The following is a 20,006-nucleotide window of genomic DNA, read 5'->3' as shown; positions in this document are numbered from 1 at the left end:
CTGCCGGTGTTCTGCCGAGAAAGTTCCGCTCGGCGGATTAGTTCCCCCCTCTACTGCGCATGCGCAGTAGAAGCCGGCGGAAATAGCCGAAGCGGAACAGCTGAAAATCAGCTGTACATGGCGCCTGTAAGAGGGCCCCTCGCGGGCTCGCTCCGCTCGCCACGCTTCGGGCACGGCCTCGCTGCGCTCGGCACTTTTAGATTCCCCCTCTAGGTCCACTTGGATAGTGGGGAAGGAACCTGGACCCAGAGCGCAGGCGCCGTGTACAGCTGAGTGAAGCGTTTGAGCTTCGGCTATCTCCGGCGGCCGACAGTAGTACGTACTGCGCAGGCGCTGCGCCTGCGCAGTACAGGGGGGGAACCTATCCGCCGAAGGAACTTATTCGGCAAGACACCGGCGGTAACAGGCATCCGTGGAGCGGTGGCCGGTCTAGTCAGGTACTTCAAGAAAAAACCCTGGCTGCTCTAATTCCCGTGGCCTGAAAAGGACCGAACGCATGAATCGGAGGTGGCTGCAGAGGCAATGGATAGATTAATGCATAGCTTGAATCTATCCATTGCATAGAGAGGGGGCGCCCCTGGATCGTATGATAATCGGATAGTTAGTACACAGCTTCCGAGAGCCCATCACAACAGTTCATCCAATATTATCCGATCAGACAAGCACAAAAATGTTTCTCGTATGATTTAATTTAACCACTTCAGCCCCAAAAGGTTTTACCCCATTTTTTGTGATACAGCACTGCGTTGCTTTACCTGACAATTGCTTGTTCATATGACGCTGTACCAAGTGGTGTATTCAAATTTTGTGCTGCCCTTAATTTAAATATGACCCACCCCCTCTTGTTTAAGACCTGCCCTGCCACCTGTAAACCACACCCTTTCCTCTTTAGGCTCTACCTTTTCCTCTTAGAGCTCCTCCTCTTCCTCTCTGTACATTAAAAGTGGGTACTAGTGCAGCCCTATCAGTGCACCTTAAGAGTGCCGCCTCCTCAGTGCTTATCTGTGCAGCCGTATCAGTGCCCATCAGTGCAGCTTCAGCAGTTCCCATTAGTGCAGCATATCAGTGGTCATCAGTGCAGGTGAAAAAGCACCTGGCAGTGACCGCCCCCCCCCCGTTTTACTTACCTGAGCCATGAAACTTGACCCGCCGGGGACACGCTGTCTCTCTGCCTGGGGTTCCTGGCTCTTGATTGGATAGATTGATAGCAGCGCAGCCATTGGCTCCCGCTGCTGTCCATCAAATCCAATGACGCGAGCACCGGGGGGGGCAGGGCCGAGTCATACATTCGGTGGCTATCGATGCCGAATAAGCGAATCCCCTAGGGGGTTATCTGATGTGGGGAGGAGCTGCGAGAGCCGCCGGGGGACCCCAGAAAAGCAGGTTCAGGGCCACTCTGTGCAAAACGAGCCGCACAGTGGAGGTAAGTATGATGTGTTTGTTATTTAAAAAAAAAAAAAAAGAACCCTTACAATCATTTTAAATATCTCTATGCAGTGGTAAATATAAATAACCAACTATATGGTTAGGGAGCAAAATCTCAAATCCACTCTGAGAATAACAGACAGAAGAGATCTACTGTATATACAATTAGAGGTTGAATCTGGTAAATGTTATTAGACTCTGAGATCAAATTTGTTATTTTAAAAGAAAAAAAAAATAAAGAATGTTTTGCGAATTTTCAGACAGAACTCTAATATATTATGTATGACGGACCCCCTTGATAAAAGCTACCTGCACCTGCTGTCACTTATGTTGGCCATACAAAAACATTGCTAGTGGGGTTAAATCGTCGTTCGTTTTCGACCACAGTGACAGGAAAATTTGAAAGGAGCAGAATAGAAAACTTCTTGGTGAAAGAAATTGTCAGACAGTGTATGTGGTTTTTGTTCAGAAATTAAATTAATTTACAACTGACTGTTAAAAGCAAATGTAATTTTCAAATGACATTCTTAAATTCGGCAAATGTACAAAGATTATTCCTATGAATATTATTGTCCGAAAATCAATGTGTATGGCCAGCATAAGGCTCGATTTACAGCTACGCAGTTTGCTTTTGATCCGTTTCTGCAGTGCTTTCTGCTGTGCGTTTTTGCACACGCGATTTTGCTGCAATTTGCATTTTGCATTTTTTATGCTTTTTTTTTTTTTTTTCTTTGCCCAATTTGCTGTTGGGCAGATTAAGAAACACAAATTGCAGCAAAAACACACTACATGCTTTTCTGCAGCTTCTTCATTGAACCAAACAAGCACAAAAAGCATTGTTTTGCGTTGAAAAAAGTCCTTGACCCTTTCCAAAATACGCAGTGGCTGCATGCTTTTTTTATCAGCTGTATTAATGGGGTTAAAAAAACTAAAATAAGCCCTTTATAGTACAAAAAGAGCAGATAATCGCTACTATAAGGGGTTCATTTATACTGTGAAACAGTGAAAGTAATAATATATATTACTTATATAATGATAAATACACTCAGAAGTAGGATATATTAAAGTAGTACTAAAAGCTTATGGCTCACGCTGAATCCCCCATCCCTAACTGTCAATAATTTGTCTCCTGGGGAAGGATGGTATACTATAGTACCTGTCACAGTCCATATGAGTACCAGAGTACCTGAGTACCTGTCACAGTCCATATGAGTACCTGAGTACCTGTCACAGTCCATCTGAGTACCTGTCACAGTCCATCTGAGTACCCGAGTACCTGTCTCAGTTCATCTGAGTACCTGAGTACCTGCCACAGTTAATCTGAGTACCCAAGTACCTGTCACAGTTCATATGAGTACTGAGTACCTGTCATCGCCCTTCAGAGTACCCGAATACCAGCCATCAGAGTCCCTGAGTACCTATCTGTAACCCATCAGAGTACCTGGGTATCTGTCACCAGGCCATCAGAATACCCGAGTACCTGTCACCAGCCCATCAGAGTACCCAGGTACCTGTCTGCAGCTCATCAAGTTACCCGAGTACCTATCTGCAGCCCATCAGAGTACCCGAGTACCTATCTGCAGCACATGCCTCATAGAATATATGTTCGGGTGTTTGCTTTCCAAAATGGGGTCATTTTGTGGGTAATTCCACTGTCTTGGTGCTCAAGGACCAAAAGTGTGATAGGTAGGAATAAAATGAGATTTGCCAGGCTGTGTAAAAGTCTCACACATGTGGTATCGCCATACTCGGGAAGAGTAGCATAATGTATTTTGGGGTGTCATTTTTGCTATATACATGCTATGTGTTAGAAATTTTCATTTTTTTTTTTTTTTACACATTTTCCAAAAACTTCTGGAAAAAAATGAACCATTCAAAAGACTCATTATGCCTTGTAGATTATACGTTGGGGTGTTTGCTTTCCAAAATGGGGTAATTTTGTGGGCAATTCCATTGTCCTGGTGCTCCAGGGCCTTCAAAAGTGTAATAGGTGGTTGAGAAATGAGATGTGGCATTTATGCTTGTGGAACGCCTGAAGGTGCTACTTCAATGTTGGGCCTTTGTATGTGGCCAGGCTGCGTAAAAGTCTCACACATGTGGTATCGCCATACTTGGGAAGAGTAGCAGAAGGTATTTTGGGGTGTAATTTGTTGTATGCATATGCTGTGTGTGAGAAATAACCTGATAATATGACAATTTTGTTTAAAAAAAAAATGTTCATTTTGCAAAGAATTGTGGGAAAAAAATACAACTTAAAAAACTCACCATGCTACTTACTTAATACCTTGGAATGTCTACTTTGTAAAAAGGGGTCACTTGGGGGGTAATTGTACTTTCCTGACTTGTTAGTGTCTCAAGAAATGAGATACACCTGATGTACTAAAGTGCTGATCAGATGTTTTCAATTTTCACTGATTGGCACCATAGTTTGTAGACTCTATAACTTTCACAAAGACCAAATAATATACACTAATTTGGGTTATTTTTACCAAAGATATGTAGCAGTATAACTTTTGGCCAAAATGTATGAAGAAAAATGACTAATTTGCAAAATTTTGTGACAGAAACAAAGAAAATTTTTTTTTCACAAAATTGACATTCTTTTTTATTTATAGCACAAAAAAAAAAAAAAACACTAGTAATTAAATACCACCAAAAGAAAGCTCTATTTGTGTGAGAAAAGAGTGCAAATTTCATATGGGTACAGTGTTGCATGATTGAGTAATTGTCATTCAAAGTGTGAGAGCGCTGAAGGGCTGAAAATTGGTCTGAGCAGGAAGGGGGTGTAAGTGCCCTGTATTGAGGTGGTTAAACAGTAAACACATTATACTCTGTGTAATCGTTTTGCACAGAGCAGCCCTGATTCTCCTCTTCTGGGGTTCCCCACCGACGCTTCTGGCTTCTCCTGCCTTCAGAGTGCCCCAATAGCAAGCTGCAAAGTATAGTAAAGTGTGTCCCAATAGCAAGTAAAAAAAAATGTTTATTCACATTTATTTTATTCCAATTTATTATCCTTTACTCCCATTTTCTGGCACATTGAGGCAGGGCCGGGACAAGGGGTGGGAAGGAGGGACAGTTGGCCTGGGTGCAATGGTCTACTGTAGGGATGGGGGCGCCTTCCTTCTGTTACAAGGTTGAGAGGAGTAGTGACTACGGCAGTGATTTTTACAAGTGAGTGACTGCTGGGTATAAGATCCCCTAAGCTTGCACATCATGAACAGGGGAGGGGGGCAAAGTTTGCCAACTTTGCCATGGGCACTGGATGACCTTGTCCCACCACTGCATTGAGGCACTGGTGATGTAACCCTGGCCTCACAGCTGCTCCCTGGAAAAGCTACATCACCAGTAACTTCCAGGGTGATCTGGTTTATAAATGATGTGATCTCGGGGGGGGGGGGGGGGGAGTCATTTTTTATGCTTTTTTTTTTGTTTTTTTTTACACTTTGCCATGGCTATAGCAACCTAACCAGAGGGCCGACCTTGAGTCTCGGTTTAAACTAATGTTTAAAGTCGCTGCGTTTCCCCGCATCACATTGCACTCTAAGCAATTGTACGGCATCCATGCTATCTGCTGCGGGTGTTAATGTTTTGTTAATGACACCCTGAAAACAAATATCAAAATGCAGTGTGATTGCCAATGAGAAAAAAAGGGTCCTGCACCATTTTGGTGCGGATGCGATGCAATTTCAGTCATAAAAAATGCATGGCTGAAATGGCACCGCACAGACATCACATGTGATGTGCACAGGAATGTGGTGCGATTCCTGTGCGTATCACATGCTGTGTTTTTCCAACTCGCAAGTGTGAACCTAGCCTGAAACGCATAAGAAGCTGGCTACTGATGACATATAGGAAACAAAATGGCAGCGCAGGATTAGTGGAGAAGAAGCCCAATTGGCATGTGACCAAATAGAAACAAAGGTGACAAGTAATTACAATTAGATATTGCTTATTTGCCAGGTGGTGGTTTCAAATGAGGAGGAGAAGGTATCCAATGCAGCTGATGATGATCATGGCACACCAGCAGTTTATAGCTGCCTAAATAAGCATTGCAGACAGATACAGCAGCCAGCTTACAAATCTCCAGACAAAATAAGCACAGCAATGTGTAGCTGCTGCATATCTCAGATACAAAGTTGTTAGTGTGACAGTGTGACATGGCCCTTAGCTCTGTAAGATTATTTTATTGCTGTCCATGCCTTCCTCTCCCCATAACAGATGCACCTTCTATTCTTTGTATGGACATCACAGGGACAATAAGTAAGGAGAAATCTCCACAATGAGAAAACAGGCAAAAAAAAACAAAAACTTCATTGAAATTTTAACTTTAGTTTTATTCTTCAGGACACCCAGCAATCCCTGTGTTGGTCCTTTCTCACCACTCCCCGCCACGTATCGTCCTACCATCATGAGTTTCCCTTAATCAAGAGCCAACTCTTGTTTGTACAGCCAGCCTCCAAAGACACTCCCTTGATCCCTATCAACTGCATACATGCCATGATTTCTACAACCTCCTGGGATATGTTGCATTCCAGGCACTCTGCTGCAAGGCTCTCACCAATGCTCCACTGCCTGAAGGATGCACACTCCAAAACAGTCCATGGTCCACTAGCAATAGAGGCACGAAAAGCAAGCATGGAGCCACTTAACTATCTATGACCAAGTTCCTGATGGAGTGAAATGCGTAAAAGAAGCAGATGGATTTTCCATGTTTTGGATGATATTGATAAATGTATTCTGGACTTCTGGAAGTTGAGTGGCTCCATCCTTGCTTTTTGTGCCTCCTTGGATGTGTGATGTATGTAGCCCAGGAGGCTGTGGGTGGCTGATATAGAGAAAATGATTTCGCGCAATATTTTAGTGAATAAAAGTGAAATTAATAGCTTTGAATAATGTGCATCCAGTGTTTAAGGCATACAAACCTCTAAATAATAGTGTACTGAATGATGTGACATAAACAACACTTATAGGGACAAAATTGTCTCACATGTATCATGGATGCTGTGAATCCTCATATATAGGAAAAAAGCTATAATATATGCAAATCAGTGCAATATGACCATGTGTACTTATAACACCACAGTGAAAGGTTAAATTAAAACACTAAATAGATAAATTGAAAAATTATATATAAATAAAGTGCACAATTGGAATAATGAACGTGATTCAGTCCATGGAAAACAATCAATTATAATGGAGAGTCTCTTATATGTGGGATTTGGAAGATAAAAGATCCTCTAATCAGTAACTGGCTGATGTTAAAATGTGGTAAAATTACCCATTAGGGCTCCATGTAATGTCTTCTGAGTGTGGTCTCACAGAACTCTCACCTTCAAACTGATGTATGTCAGCATTAGAGGTTGAAGATAAGTTGTTGTCATTTCTGGTGGGTTCTGTCAGTGAAGTCCATGGATCTCTCCCTTAAATTCCTCCATCGATATCTCCTATATAAACTTCGATATTGCCACCCTGGTGGCAGGGGAAAAAAGAAGGGGGGAAAGAAAAGAGGCCTCCACTAGTGTGATAACGTTTAAATAATGGGGGAATGTTTATTAAGTGCCTAAGGTAGGACTCTTACATTGTGACAGATAAAACAGGCAAAGTGGGTAAAAATGACAATCTGGCGTTCTCAGCGCCCTGCACTTGTATTCCTGATGTGCGTATCGCTCTGGCCCTTCCCCTACGAGTTACGACACAGTCACGTGTCTTCATCTGGGGAACTGGATTGGATGTTCTATGCTGATTTAAATAACGAAAAAAATGGAAATCTTAAAGCCGCCATCTTAGTTGTGGTCAATGTTTACTTGGTATCGTGGTAATTTTGCCTTGGGCTAAGGGGTTTGAGATGTCGTCCATTTTGTTGTGGGTAAATGTTATTTTTTCTCTATTCCGTGTGTGTCAATGGACGCGGCCATTTTTTTGATGGAACGATCTTTGAATAACATAGAGCTATTTTACCAATAGCCTATTTGTAATCGGGATAATGTAAGATCGTGATAACAGATGTATAAAATAGTATATAAAATATGAAAAACTAAGTCGTAAACTTTATTAGTAACTATTATCAAAAAATATAGTGATATTCCAAATGTTGGACAATATTTGATATACAAGTGGGCAGATTTAAATACCACACTGATAATAAAATATGGAGTGATTATTTAGAAATAGGTGTCCTAAATAAGTAACTTAGATTACTTTTATTATGCAAATAAGGAACAGGTATGAGAGTGCCCTGACAATCTACCAATATTACAGTTATGCATAATAAACAAAAATGATGTTGTTCAATATTGCAAATATGTCTAAATTACAATGAATAAAAATACTATGAATACAAATATTCTATGATGCTAATACAAGTCATCAATTAAAAAATTCTCTTAAAACTGAATAATATAAAAGAAAAATTATGTCTATGGATCTATAAATAGCATGTGTCATTATGGAGGAAATATGTATATACTTCATATTCAATCTATTCAGTCACCAAAAGAGGAGAGTGAAGGTAGATAATTATTAATTTAAATGTTGGTTATACAGATCATTTTAAAAATTACTTAAAAAGCAGTTTAATTCGAACTCTACGTTGAGGCCTCCAGGTACAAGAGTCCGCAAGTTATGGATCCATTTGGATTCTTTTTGGCTTTTATTTCTAACCATATGGCTTCCTCTCCAAGATTTTTTATATTTTTCTATTCCCCAAAACTGAAGATGTGTGGGGTCTTTATTGTGAACTTGGGAAAAATGTCTCGACACAGTATGTTTAGGGAATCCGGATTTGATATTTTGGACATGTTCTTGTATTCTTACTTTGAGTGCTCTTTTTGTTCGGCCTACATATTGGAGATTACAGCTACACTGTAAAACATAGACTACTCCCTCTGTATGGCATCCTATAAAGTCCCTAATGTTATAGGTCTGCCCTGTGCTGGTGGCTATAAATTCTTTGCGTTTTCCCTGCATAGCAATTTCGACAGGGATAAAACCCTTTCTCTGAAAAAAATGTATATGTAGGTAGGTATAGGGGGAGGTTCAACTACCGATTTCACAATTAAATCTCTAATGGTAGGTGCTCTTTTGTAGACTATGTTGGGTCTTTCTGGCAGAATTTTTTTGAGGTCCTTGTCATTCTTGAGGATGTGCCAATGCTTCTGAATGACTTTCGCTACATCCTTATGTTGTATGTTGTAGTCTACGCTCTTTTTCTTTTGGAGTCTCTTTCCAGCTCTACGTCCTCTCTTCGTTCTGGGGTACTTCTTGTTCGGTCTTCTTGGGGTCGTCTCCTGGGTGAATGATACACATCTTGTAGTGGCCAGAATGAAGAGAGGATGTAGAGCAGGAAAGAGACTCCAAAAGAAAAAGAGAGTAGTTGGAGAAAATGTGGTTAACCTAAGCGGAATATCCATTACGACAGAAGAACTAGCAGTGTTAGACAAAGGCCTCAAACACGCACCTGTTAAAAACCTCAACACATACATAGGAATACAAAAATACATAAGAAAAATCAATATTAAAAAATACGTGATGAACAACCCTTGGAAACCACAAAATATAATGACAGAAACTTCCCAGTCACGAGTACACAGTACATTACGTAATGCTTCAGTATATAATCCACAAGTATGTAATAATCAACACATAGAGGTTTTCAAAAATCTAGTTTTACAAGGTCTAGAATCTCTAAAACTTAGAAAAGCCTCAGATCCTATACATATAAAAAAGGGCATAAAACTCTTGACTGAGAGGAATGACATAATAATTCGGCCAGCAGATAAGGGAGGTGCAATAGTATTACAATCCAAAGAACAATATCTTAATGAACTAAATAGACAGCTACATGATGAAACAAATTACATTAAATTACTTGGGAATCCAACTACAAAATACAAGAAAGAATTGGAAGACCTGGTCAACTTGGGGGTTAAGGAGAATATCTTTAACCCAAAAGAATCAAAATATTTGGTACCAGAAGCTTGCAGAATCCCGATCATCTACACAGTCCCTAAAATTCTCATGTAAAGAAAATCCACCTGGAAGACCAATAGTTAATGGAATTGACTCCCTTATATCACGAATGGGACAGTACATTGATTTCTTTATACAACCGGCAGTCCAACAAACCCAAGCATATTTAAAAGACACTAAACATGTACTACAACTTTTGGATACAATACCAGTACTAGAAGAAAGGACCTTACTGGCCACTGCGGATGTCACATCACTCTATACAATAGTTCAACATCACGATGCATGCTCAGCCACCAAGTGGCTTCTAAGAAAACATAGCACTTTAATATGTAAGCAAAGAAATATTTAATTAAATGTCTCGATTTTTGTCTCAAGTGCAATTATTTTTGGCATAACCAAACCTACTACAAACAAGCATTAGGGATTGCCATTGGTGCTAAATTTGCACCAGGGGTGGCAAACACATTTATGGCACAGTGGGAAGAGACGGCGGTGTATACAGACACCCTCGCCGAACTCTCCCTATATAAAAGGTAGACTTAGTCATAGTCTGGAATGGGGACAGGAGTTCCCTAGAAATGTTCCTAAACAGACTAAATGAGAACAACAAAAACATCAGCTTGGTATGGAAAATAGATGAAAAAGAAGTTGACTTCCTGGATTTGAATATCAGTCTAGAAGGACAGAAAATAGTGACAAAAACTCACTTTAAGAATGTAGATGCCAACAGCTATCTTTCAATAGATAGTTGTCACCACAAACCCTGGCTATACAACATTCCAAAAGAACAACTTATAAGAATAAAAAGAAACTGTACTAAAGAAGAGGATTATAAGAACCAAGCCAAAGTGATTTGAGAAAGATTCAAGATGAAGGGATACGATGACCACTGGGTAGAAAGCCAAATTGAACATGTAAATGAAATGGATAAAACAACAATGCTCTATGACCACTCTAAAAAGACATTCCAACAGGAAGCACCTTGTATAATATTAGACTACAACATACAACATAAGGATGTAGTGAAAGTCATTCAAAAGCATTGGCACATCCTCAAGAATGACAAGGACCTCAAAAAAATTCTGCCAGAAAGACCCAACATAGTCTACAAAAGAGCACCTACCATTAGAGATTTAATTGTGAAATCGGTAGTTGAACCTCCCCCTATACCTACATATACATTTTTTTCAGGGCAAGGGTTTTATCCCTGTCGAAATTGCTATGCATGGTGACACGCACAAAAATTCCAGGGAAAACGCAAAGAATTTATAGCCACCAGCACAGAGCAGACCTCAGACCTATAACATTAGGGACTTTATAGGATGCCATACAGAGGGAGTAGACTATGTTTTACAGTGTAGCTGTAATCTCCAATATGTAGGCCGAACAAAAAGAGCACTCAAAGTAAGAATACAAGAACATGTCCAAAATATCAAATCCGGCTTCCCTAAACATAATGTGTCGAGACATTTTTCCCAAGTTCACAATAAAGACCCCACACATCTTCAGTTTTGGGGAATAGAAAAATATAAAAAATCTTGGAGAGGAAGCCATATGGTTAGAAATAAAAGCCAAAAAGAATCCAAATGGATCCATACCTTGCGGACTCTTGTACCTGGAGGCCTCAACGTAGAGTTTGATTTAAACTGCTTTTTAAGTAATTTTTAAAATGATCTGTATAACCAACATTTAAATTAATAATTATCTACCTTCACTCTCCTCTTTTGGTGATTGAATATGAAGTATATACATATTTCCTCCATAATGACACATGCTATTTATAGATCCATAGACATAATTTTTCTTTTATATTATTCAGTTTTAAGAGAATTTTTTAATTGATGACTTGTATTAGCATCATAGAATATTTTTATTCATAATATTTTAATTCATTGTATTTTAGACATATTTGCAATATTGAACAACATCATTTTTGTTTATTATGCATAACTGTAATATTGGTAGATTGTCAGGGCACTCTCATACCTGTTCCTTATTTGCATAATAAAAGTAATCTAGGTTATTTATTTAGGACACCTATTCCTAAATAATCACTCCATATTTTATTATCAGTGTGGTATTTAAATCTGCCCACTTGTGTATCAAATATTGTCCAACATTTGGAATATCACTATATTTTTTAATACTAGTTACAAATAAAGTTTACGACTTAGTTTTTCATATTTTATATACTATTTTATACATCTGTTATCACGATCTTACATTATCCCGATTACAAATAGGCTATTGGTAAAATAGCTCTATGTTATTCAAAGAGCGTTCCACCAAAAAAATGGCCGCGTCCATTGACACACACGGAATAGAGAAAAAATAACATTTAGCCACAACAAAATGGACGACATCTCAAACCCCTTAGCCCAAGGCAAAATGGCCGCGATACCAAGTAAACATTGACCACAACTAAGATGGCGGCCTTAAGATTTCCGTTTTTTTCGTTATTTAAATTAGCATAGAACATCCAATCCAGTTCCCCAGATGTAGACACGTGACTGTGTCGTAACGCGTAGGGAGTGGCCGGAGCGATACGCACATCAGGAATACAAGTGAGAGGGCGCTGAGAATGCCAGATTTTCATTTTTACCCACTTTGCCTGTTTTATCTGTCACAATGTAAGAGTCCTACCTTAGGCACTTAATAAACATTACCCCATTATTTAAACGTTATCACACTAGTGGAGGCCTCTTTCCCCCTCCCCTTCTCTTTTCCCTTGCCACTTGGGTGGCAATATCAAAGTTTATATAGGAGATATCGACGGAGGAATTTAAGGGAGAGATCCATGAACTTCACTCACAGAACCCACCAGAAATGACAACAACTTATCTTCAACCCCTAATGCTAACATACATCAGTTTGAAGGTGAGAGTTCTGTGAGACCACACTCAGAAGACATTACATGGAGCCCTAATGGGTCATTTTACCAAATTTTAACATCAGCCAGTTACTGATTAGAGGATCTTTTATCTTCCAAATCCCACATATAAGAGACTCTCCATTATAATTGATTGTTTTTCATGGACTGAATCACGTTCATTATTCCAATTTTGCACTTTATTTATATATCTTTTTTCAATTTATCTATTTAGTGTATTTTTAGTTTAACCTTTCACTTCGGTATTATAAGTACACATGGTCATATTGCACTGCTTTGCACATATTATAGCTTTTTTCCTATATATGAGGATTCACAGCATCCATTATACATGTGAGACAATTTTGTCCCTATAATGAGTGTTGTTTATGGCACATCATTCAGTACACTATTATTTAGAGGTTTGTATGCCTTTCACACTGGATGCACATTATTCAAAGCTATTAATTTCACTTTTATTCACTAAAATATTGCGCAAAATCATTTTCTCTATTTATCACCATTTATTGTCGCTGTGAACACTCAGATTTTGCTGCAAAATATTTTTTATATATATAATAATTTTTTTATATATATAATTTAATATATATGAGTTTTTGTTTCACATTACATAATCCAATTAGCGAGAAGGACACTATATCACTGATATATACTATACTTATCTAAGCAGGGCATCTGGAAGTGGGCGACTGCTAATTAAAAAAAAAAGGTATTTGGTAAAAAAAATAAATAAATAAATAAAAAACTGGGGAAGGAAGTGTCCCTAAAGTTTATGAGTGAAGGTCCTCTTAAAAGTTTATCTTAAAGCAAAACCCTTTATTTTTTCAGATTAAGAGAAAGTGGAGGAGTTTTTTTAATTAGTGCTTGTGTCCCCATTGGGAAGATTTTTCCTTCTATTTGTACTAGAAATTATTGTTACTGAGAATGAAACTGAGGAGAAATCCCAGAGCAAGAGGTGAGGGGAAATCTTACAATACGAAAACCTGTTCAGGGAACAACTGTCTAAGTGGGGACTTCCCCTCACTTGGGAGATTTCCCTTAACTTCCTGTTGTATCTCTGAGATATAAATAAAGGGAGGCTTCCCCAATTATGAACAGACAGAAAACAAAAATTAACCCGGTAGGGTTTTTAACCCTGGACTTAGGCTTTTAAAAGAATTTGCCAGTTACCTGCTAAAGAAGAAGCAATATACTCACATTTCTAATAATCTGTGTATTTGACCTCCCTTCTATTCCAGTGCTGCAGCCTCTGTACTTGTCTTGTACAAGTCCAGGAGTGTTGAAAATCTGTGTCCCCCATTGCACGCCATGGTTCCTTCTTTTGATCCCTATGCCCTGTAGTGAAGTAGTCCTAAAGGACTCTGGCACTGACATGTTGCATGGTGAAGCCACAGAAAAAGGCTACAGCACTGAAATGGTGGGAAGGAAGGAGAAAAGGGCCTCCAGAGAGGTGACTATTCCGCTGAGGGTTTCATTTGATCATACACCTGACAGGGTCTCTTTAAATATCTACATATACTATGATAACTACCATTTTAGGCTAAAGCATGCTAGATTTCTTCTATGAGATTATTGAACATGAAGACATTTGAGTGTTTTAAATTAGCAGTCATTTACATCCGAATTACATTCTGTTTGCATTATCAGACTTTCACATATTCTGCAAAATCATTCAGTTCATATAAAGGATCCTGTAATTGTAGCATTTTTTAGTCTCTAATTGCTGTTTTGTAAAGCTGACTTACTTTTCTCTCTGTCCTTTTGTTACATGATCGTTTCCTCTCATGTCTCTGGCTGCATTTCAGGCCCTGGCACCACCAGACTATCCTCTCTCTAAACACTGCTTCTACTTATCCAGCTTTCTCTTCTACATACAGCATATGCATTTTTACAGTGCCACATCACCATCGCTGACTGATTATTCTTGCTGACAGGGCTCTCCTTTCTTCTTTATTTTTCATATATTTGTTTGTTAATTGTCATGTCCTCTGGGTGGCCTTAAGCAGGGCCGGTGCTACCACTAGGCAAACTAGACAACTGCCTAGGGCGCCCAGCTGCTGGTGTTCCTACTCTCCTCTCTCTGCAGCAAGCAACTAAGTCTCAGCATCAGCAGACAGCTGCCGCTCTGTTCGCACGGTGGAGGACTGTATCTGTGTCCTGACTCCTGAACGAATGGAAGCAAGCAAACATCCCCTGCTGCGCCTTTGCACGCCTATGATCAGTCATCAGTGACCTGTGATTGCTGTCCGTGACGTGACTACAGCCAGCCGATTTGCCTCTCTGCCCATGCATGATTCCTAATCCTGTGTCCCCTGGCCCCGCCCCCCGTCTTAGAGGCCACTCTCCCTCCTGGTCTGTCCTGAACAACGCCGGCAGTGTTACTTAAGTGCTATAGCGCCTAGTGGCGGCAATCTAGGCTTGGTGACAGGTGGAGCCTGCCTGGAGGAGGCACTGAGGCAGGCAGAGTTTAAAATTGTTCCTCACACACACCTGGCAGGGTCGCGTTGTCGGATGGATGCAGAGCAGTCTGCAGAGCCCCAGACCTGGTGAGTGAAATACTGTCACTGTCTGAGATTGCATTATGGCAGATTCGCATGTAAATGTATTTGGTGTATAAACACTGATCTGCCCATGTACCGAGGGGTCGGATCGTGTACCCCCCCTCCCCCGCCCTCTCCCTTCCCCCCTCTCTCCTTGATTGGCTGCATTGATGGACACTGGTGAGGCTGGATTTGATGGGCTCTGGTAGGCTGCATTGATGGGTGCTGGTGAGACTGCATTTGATGGGCGCTTCATTAAAAAGTTGGGGTATACATGGGCAGGGCAAAGGGGGTGGAGTCATGGGTGGAGCCAAAGGGGGCGGCAAAATGAGGTTTTGCCGAGGGTGTCAAAAATCCTTGCACCTGCCCTGGCCTTAAGTTATACAACTCTACAATATGAGGTTTTCAATCTGTGGTGTGCAAAGCACTGTCCCTCCACATATTTTAGTACCTAAATTCAGCTACAATTACAGCTGATTTAGGGATTTTATTATTCCTTTTACACTTTTTATTACATTACTTTAAAGCTCTTTTCAGTGAACACAAGGTGCTCTGTTATTGGAGGAGGATATATGGAAAAATGCAGCGCATGTACAAATGAATATAGGTCTTTAACCACTTAAGGACCGCCTAACGCCGATTTACGTCGGCAAAGCGGCACGGGCAGGCAAAATCACGTACATGTACGTGATTTGCCTTCCGCGGGTGGGGGGTCCGATCGGACCCCCCCCCCCGGTGCCCGAGGCGGTCCCGTTCTGTTCCCCGGCGATCCGAGATGAGGGGGAGGCCATCCGTTCGTGGCCCCCCCCTCGCGATCGCCGCCGGCCAATGGGAACATTCCTTTGCTGCTGTATGCTAAACAGCAGCAAAGGAAATGATGTCATCTCCCCTCGGCTCGGTAGTTTCCGTTCCAGCGCCGAGGGGAGAAGACATCAATGTAAGTGCACAACACACACACACACAGTAGAACATGCCAGGCACACTAAACACCCCGATCCCCCCCCCCGATCGCCCCCCGATCCCCCCCCCTGTCACAAACTGACACCAGCAGGTTTTTTTTTTTTTTTTCTGATTACTGCATAGTGTCAGTTTGTGACAGTTACAGTGTTGGGACAGTTAGTATTACCCCCCTTTAGGTCTAGGATACCCCCCTAACCCCCCCTAATAAAGTTTTAACCCTTTGATCACCCCCTGTCACCAGTGTCACTAAGCGATCATTTTTCTGATCGCTGTATTAGTGTCACTGGTGACGCTAGTTAGGGACGTAAATATTTAGGTTCGCCGTCAGCGTTTTATAGCGTCAGGGACCCCCATATACTATCTAATAAATGTTTTAACCCCTTGATTGCCCCCTAGTTAACCCTTTCACCACTGATCACCGTATAAACGTTACGGTTGACGCTGGTTAGTTCGTTTATTTTTTATAGTGTCAGGGCACCCGCCGTTTATTACCGAATAAAGGTTTAGCCCCCTGATCGCCCGGCGGTGATATGCGTCGCCCCAGGCAGCGTCAGATTAGCGCCAGTACCGCTAACACCCACGCACGCAGCATACGCCTCCGTTAGTGGTATAGTATCTGTACGGATCAATATCTGATCCGATCAGATCTATACTAGCGTCCCCAGCAGTTTAGGGTTCCCAAAAACGCAGTGTTAGCGGGATCAGCCCAGATACCCGCTAGCACCTGCGTTTTGCCCCTCCGCCCGGCCCACCCAAGTGCAGTATCGATCGATCGCTGTCACTTACAAAACACTAAACGCATAACTGCAGCGTTCGCAGAGTCAGGCCTGATCCCTGCGATCGCTAACAGTTTTTTTGGTAGCATTTTGGTGAACTGGCAAGCAAGCACCAGGCAGCGTCAGGTTAGCGCCAGTAGCGCTAACACCCACGCACGCACCGTACACCTCCCTTAGTGGTATAGTATCTGATCGGATCAATATCTGATCCGATCAGATCTATACTAGCGTCCCCAGCAGTTTAGGGTTCCCAAAAACGCAGTGTTAGCAGGATCAGCCCAGATACCTGCTAGCACCTGCGTTTTGCCCCTCCGCCCGGCCCAGCCCAGCCCACCCAAGTGCAGTATCGATCGATCACTGTCCCTTACAAAACACTAAACGCATAACTGCAGCGTTCGCAGAGTCAGGCCTGATCCCTGCGATCGCTAACAGTTTTTTTGGTAGCGTTTTGGTGAACTGGCAAGCACCAGCCCCAGGCAGCGTCAGGTTAGCGCCAGTACCGCTAACACCCACGCACACACCGTACACCTCCCTTAGTGGTATAGTATCTGAACGGATCAATATCTGATCCGATCAGATCTATACTAGCGTCCCCAGCAGTTTAGGGTTCCCAAAAACGCAGTGTTAGCGGGATCAGCCCAGATACCTGCTAGCACCTGCGTTTTGCCCCTCCGCCCAGCCCAGCCCAGCTCACCCAAGTGCAGTATCGATCGATCACTGACACTTACAAAACACTAAACGCATAACTGCAGCGTTCGCAGAGTCAGGCCTTGATCCCTGCGATCGCTAACAGTTTTTTTGGTAGCGTTTTGGTGAACTGGCAAGCGCCAGCGGCCTAGTACACCCCGGTCGTAGTCAAACCAGCACTGCAGTAACACTTGGTGACGTGGCCAGTCCCATAAGTGCAGTTCAAGCTGGTGAGGTGGCAAGCACAAGTAGTGTCCCGCTATCACCAAAAAGACAAACACAGGCCCGTCGTGCCCATAGTGCCCTTCCTGCTGCATTCGCCAATCCTAATTGGGAACCCACCGCTTCTGCAGCGCCCGTACTTCCCCCATTCACATCCCCAACCAAATGCAGTCGGCTGCATGAGAGGCATTTTCTTTATGTCCTCCCGAGTACCCCTACCCAACGAACCCCCAAAAAAGATGTTGTGTCTGCAGGAAGCGCGGATATAGGCGTGACACCCGCTATTATTGTCCCTCCTGTCCTGACAATCCTGGTCTTTGCATTGGTGAATGTTTTGAACGCTACCATTCACTAGTTGAGTATTAGCGTAGGGTACAGCATTGCACAGACTAGGCACACTTTCACAGGGTCTCCCAAGATGCCATCGCATTTTGAGAGACCCGAACCTGGAACCGGTTACCGTTATAAAAGTTAGTTACAAAAAAAGTGTAAAAAAAAAAAATATATATATAAAATAAAAAAAAATAGTTGTCGTTTTATTGTTCTCTCTCTCTCTATTCTCTCTCTATTGTTCTGCTCTTTTTTACTGTATTCTATTCTGCAACGTTTTATTGTTATTATGTTTTATCATGTTTGCTTTTTCAGGTATGCAATTTTTTATACTTTACCGTTTACTGTGCTTTATTGTTAACCATTTTTTTGTCTTCAGGTACGCCATTCACGACTTTGAGTGGTTATACCAGAATGATGCCTGCAGATTTAGGTATCATCTTGGTATCATTCTTTTCAGCCAGCGGTCGGCTTTCATGTAAAAGCAATCCTAGCAGCTAATTAGCCTCTAGACTGCTTTTACAAGCCGTGGGAGGGAATTCCCCCCCCCCCCCCACCGTCTTCTGTGTTTTTCTCTGGCTCTCCTGTCTCAACAGGGAACCTGAGAATGCAGCCGGTGATTCAGCCAGCTGACCATAGAGCTGATCAGAGACCAGAGTGGCTCCAAACATCTCTATGGCCTAAGAAACCGGAAGCTACGAGCATTTTATGACTTAGATTTCGCCGGATGTAAATAGCGCCATTGGGAAATTGGGGAAGCATTTTATCACACCGATCTTGGTGTGGTCAGATGCTTTGAGGGCAGAGGAGAAATCTAGGGTCTAATAGACCCCAATTTTTTCAAAAAAGAGTACCTGTCACTACCTATTGCTATCATAGGGGATATTTACATTCCCCGAGATAACAATAAAAATGATTAAAAAAAAAAAATATGAAAGGAACAGTTTAAAAATAAGATAAAAAAAGCAGAAAAATAATAAAGAAAAAAAAAAAAAAAGCACCCCTGTCGCCCCCTGCTCTCGCGCTAAGGCGAACGCAATCGGCGGTCTGTCGTCAAACGTAAACAGCAATTGCACCATGCATGTGAGGTATCACCGCGAAGGTCAGATCGAGGGCAGTAATTTTTGCAGTAGACCTCCTCTGTAGATCTAAAGTGGTAACCTGTAAAGGCTTTTAAAGGCTTTTAAAAATGTATTTATTTTGTTGCCACTGCACGTTTGTGCGCAATTTTAAAGCATGTCATGTTTGGTATCAATGTACTCGGCCTAAGATCATCTTTTTTATTTCATCAAACATTTGGGCAATATAGTGTGTTTTAGTGCATTAAAATTTAAAAAAGTGTGTTTTTTCCCCAAAAAATGCGTTTGAAAAATCGCTGCGCAAATACTGTATGAAAAAAAAAAAATGAAACACCCACCATTTTAATCTGTAGGGCATTTGCTTTAAAAAAATATATAATGTTTGGGGGTTCAAAGTAATTTTTTTGCAAAAAAAAAATAACTTTTTCATGTAAACAATAAGTGTCAGAAAGGGCTTTGTCTTCAAGTGGTTAGAAGAGTGAGTGATGTGTGACATAAGCTTCTAAATGTTGTGCATAAAATGCCAGGACAGTTCAAAACCCCCCCAAATGACCCCATTTTGGAAAGTAGACACCCCAAGCTATTTGCTGAGAGGCATGTCGAGTCCATGGAATATTTTATATTGCGACACAAGTTGCGGGAAAGAGACACATTTTTTTTTTTTTTTTTTTTTTTGCACAAAGTTGTCACTAAATGATATATTGCTCAAACATGCCATGGAAATATGTGAAATTACACACCAAAATACATTCTGCTGCTTCTCCTGAGTACGGGGATACCACATGTGTGAGACTTTTTGGGAGCCTAGCCACGTACGGGACCCCGAAAACCAAGCACCGCCTTCAGGCTTTCTAAGGGCGTGAATTTTTGATTTCACTCTTCACTGCCTATCACAGTTTCGGAGGCCATGGAAAGCCCAGGTGGCACAAAACCCCCCCAAATGACCCCATTTTGGAAAGCAGACACCCCAAGCTATTTGTTGAGAGGTATAGTGAGTATTTTGCAGACCTCACTTTTTGTCACAAAGTTTTGAAAATTGAAAAAAGAAAAAAAAAAATGTTTTTTCTTGTCTTTCTTCATTTTCAAAAACAAATGAGAGCTGCAAAATACTCACCATGCCTCTCAG

General features: G+C 41.5%; 1 protein-coding gene across 1 annotated transcript in view; it reads right to left on the bottom strand.

Moving 5' to 3' along the window:
* Positions 1 to 20,006, bottom strand: part of MYO1C (myosin IC) — a 333,223-nt gene that overhangs the window by 306,500 nt on the left and 6,717 nt on the right. The window lies entirely within an intron of this gene.

This window comes from Aquarana catesbeiana, linkage group LG02 (assembly GCF_042186555.1).
Source record: "Aquarana catesbeiana isolate 2022-GZ linkage group LG02, ASM4218655v1, whole genome shotgun sequence".
NCBI lineage: Eukaryota > Metazoa > Chordata > Amphibia > Anura > Ranidae > Aquarana > Aquarana catesbeiana.
The sequence above is the reverse complement of the archived record's forward strand: the minus strand, read 5'-3'. Positions and strand labels throughout refer to the sequence as shown.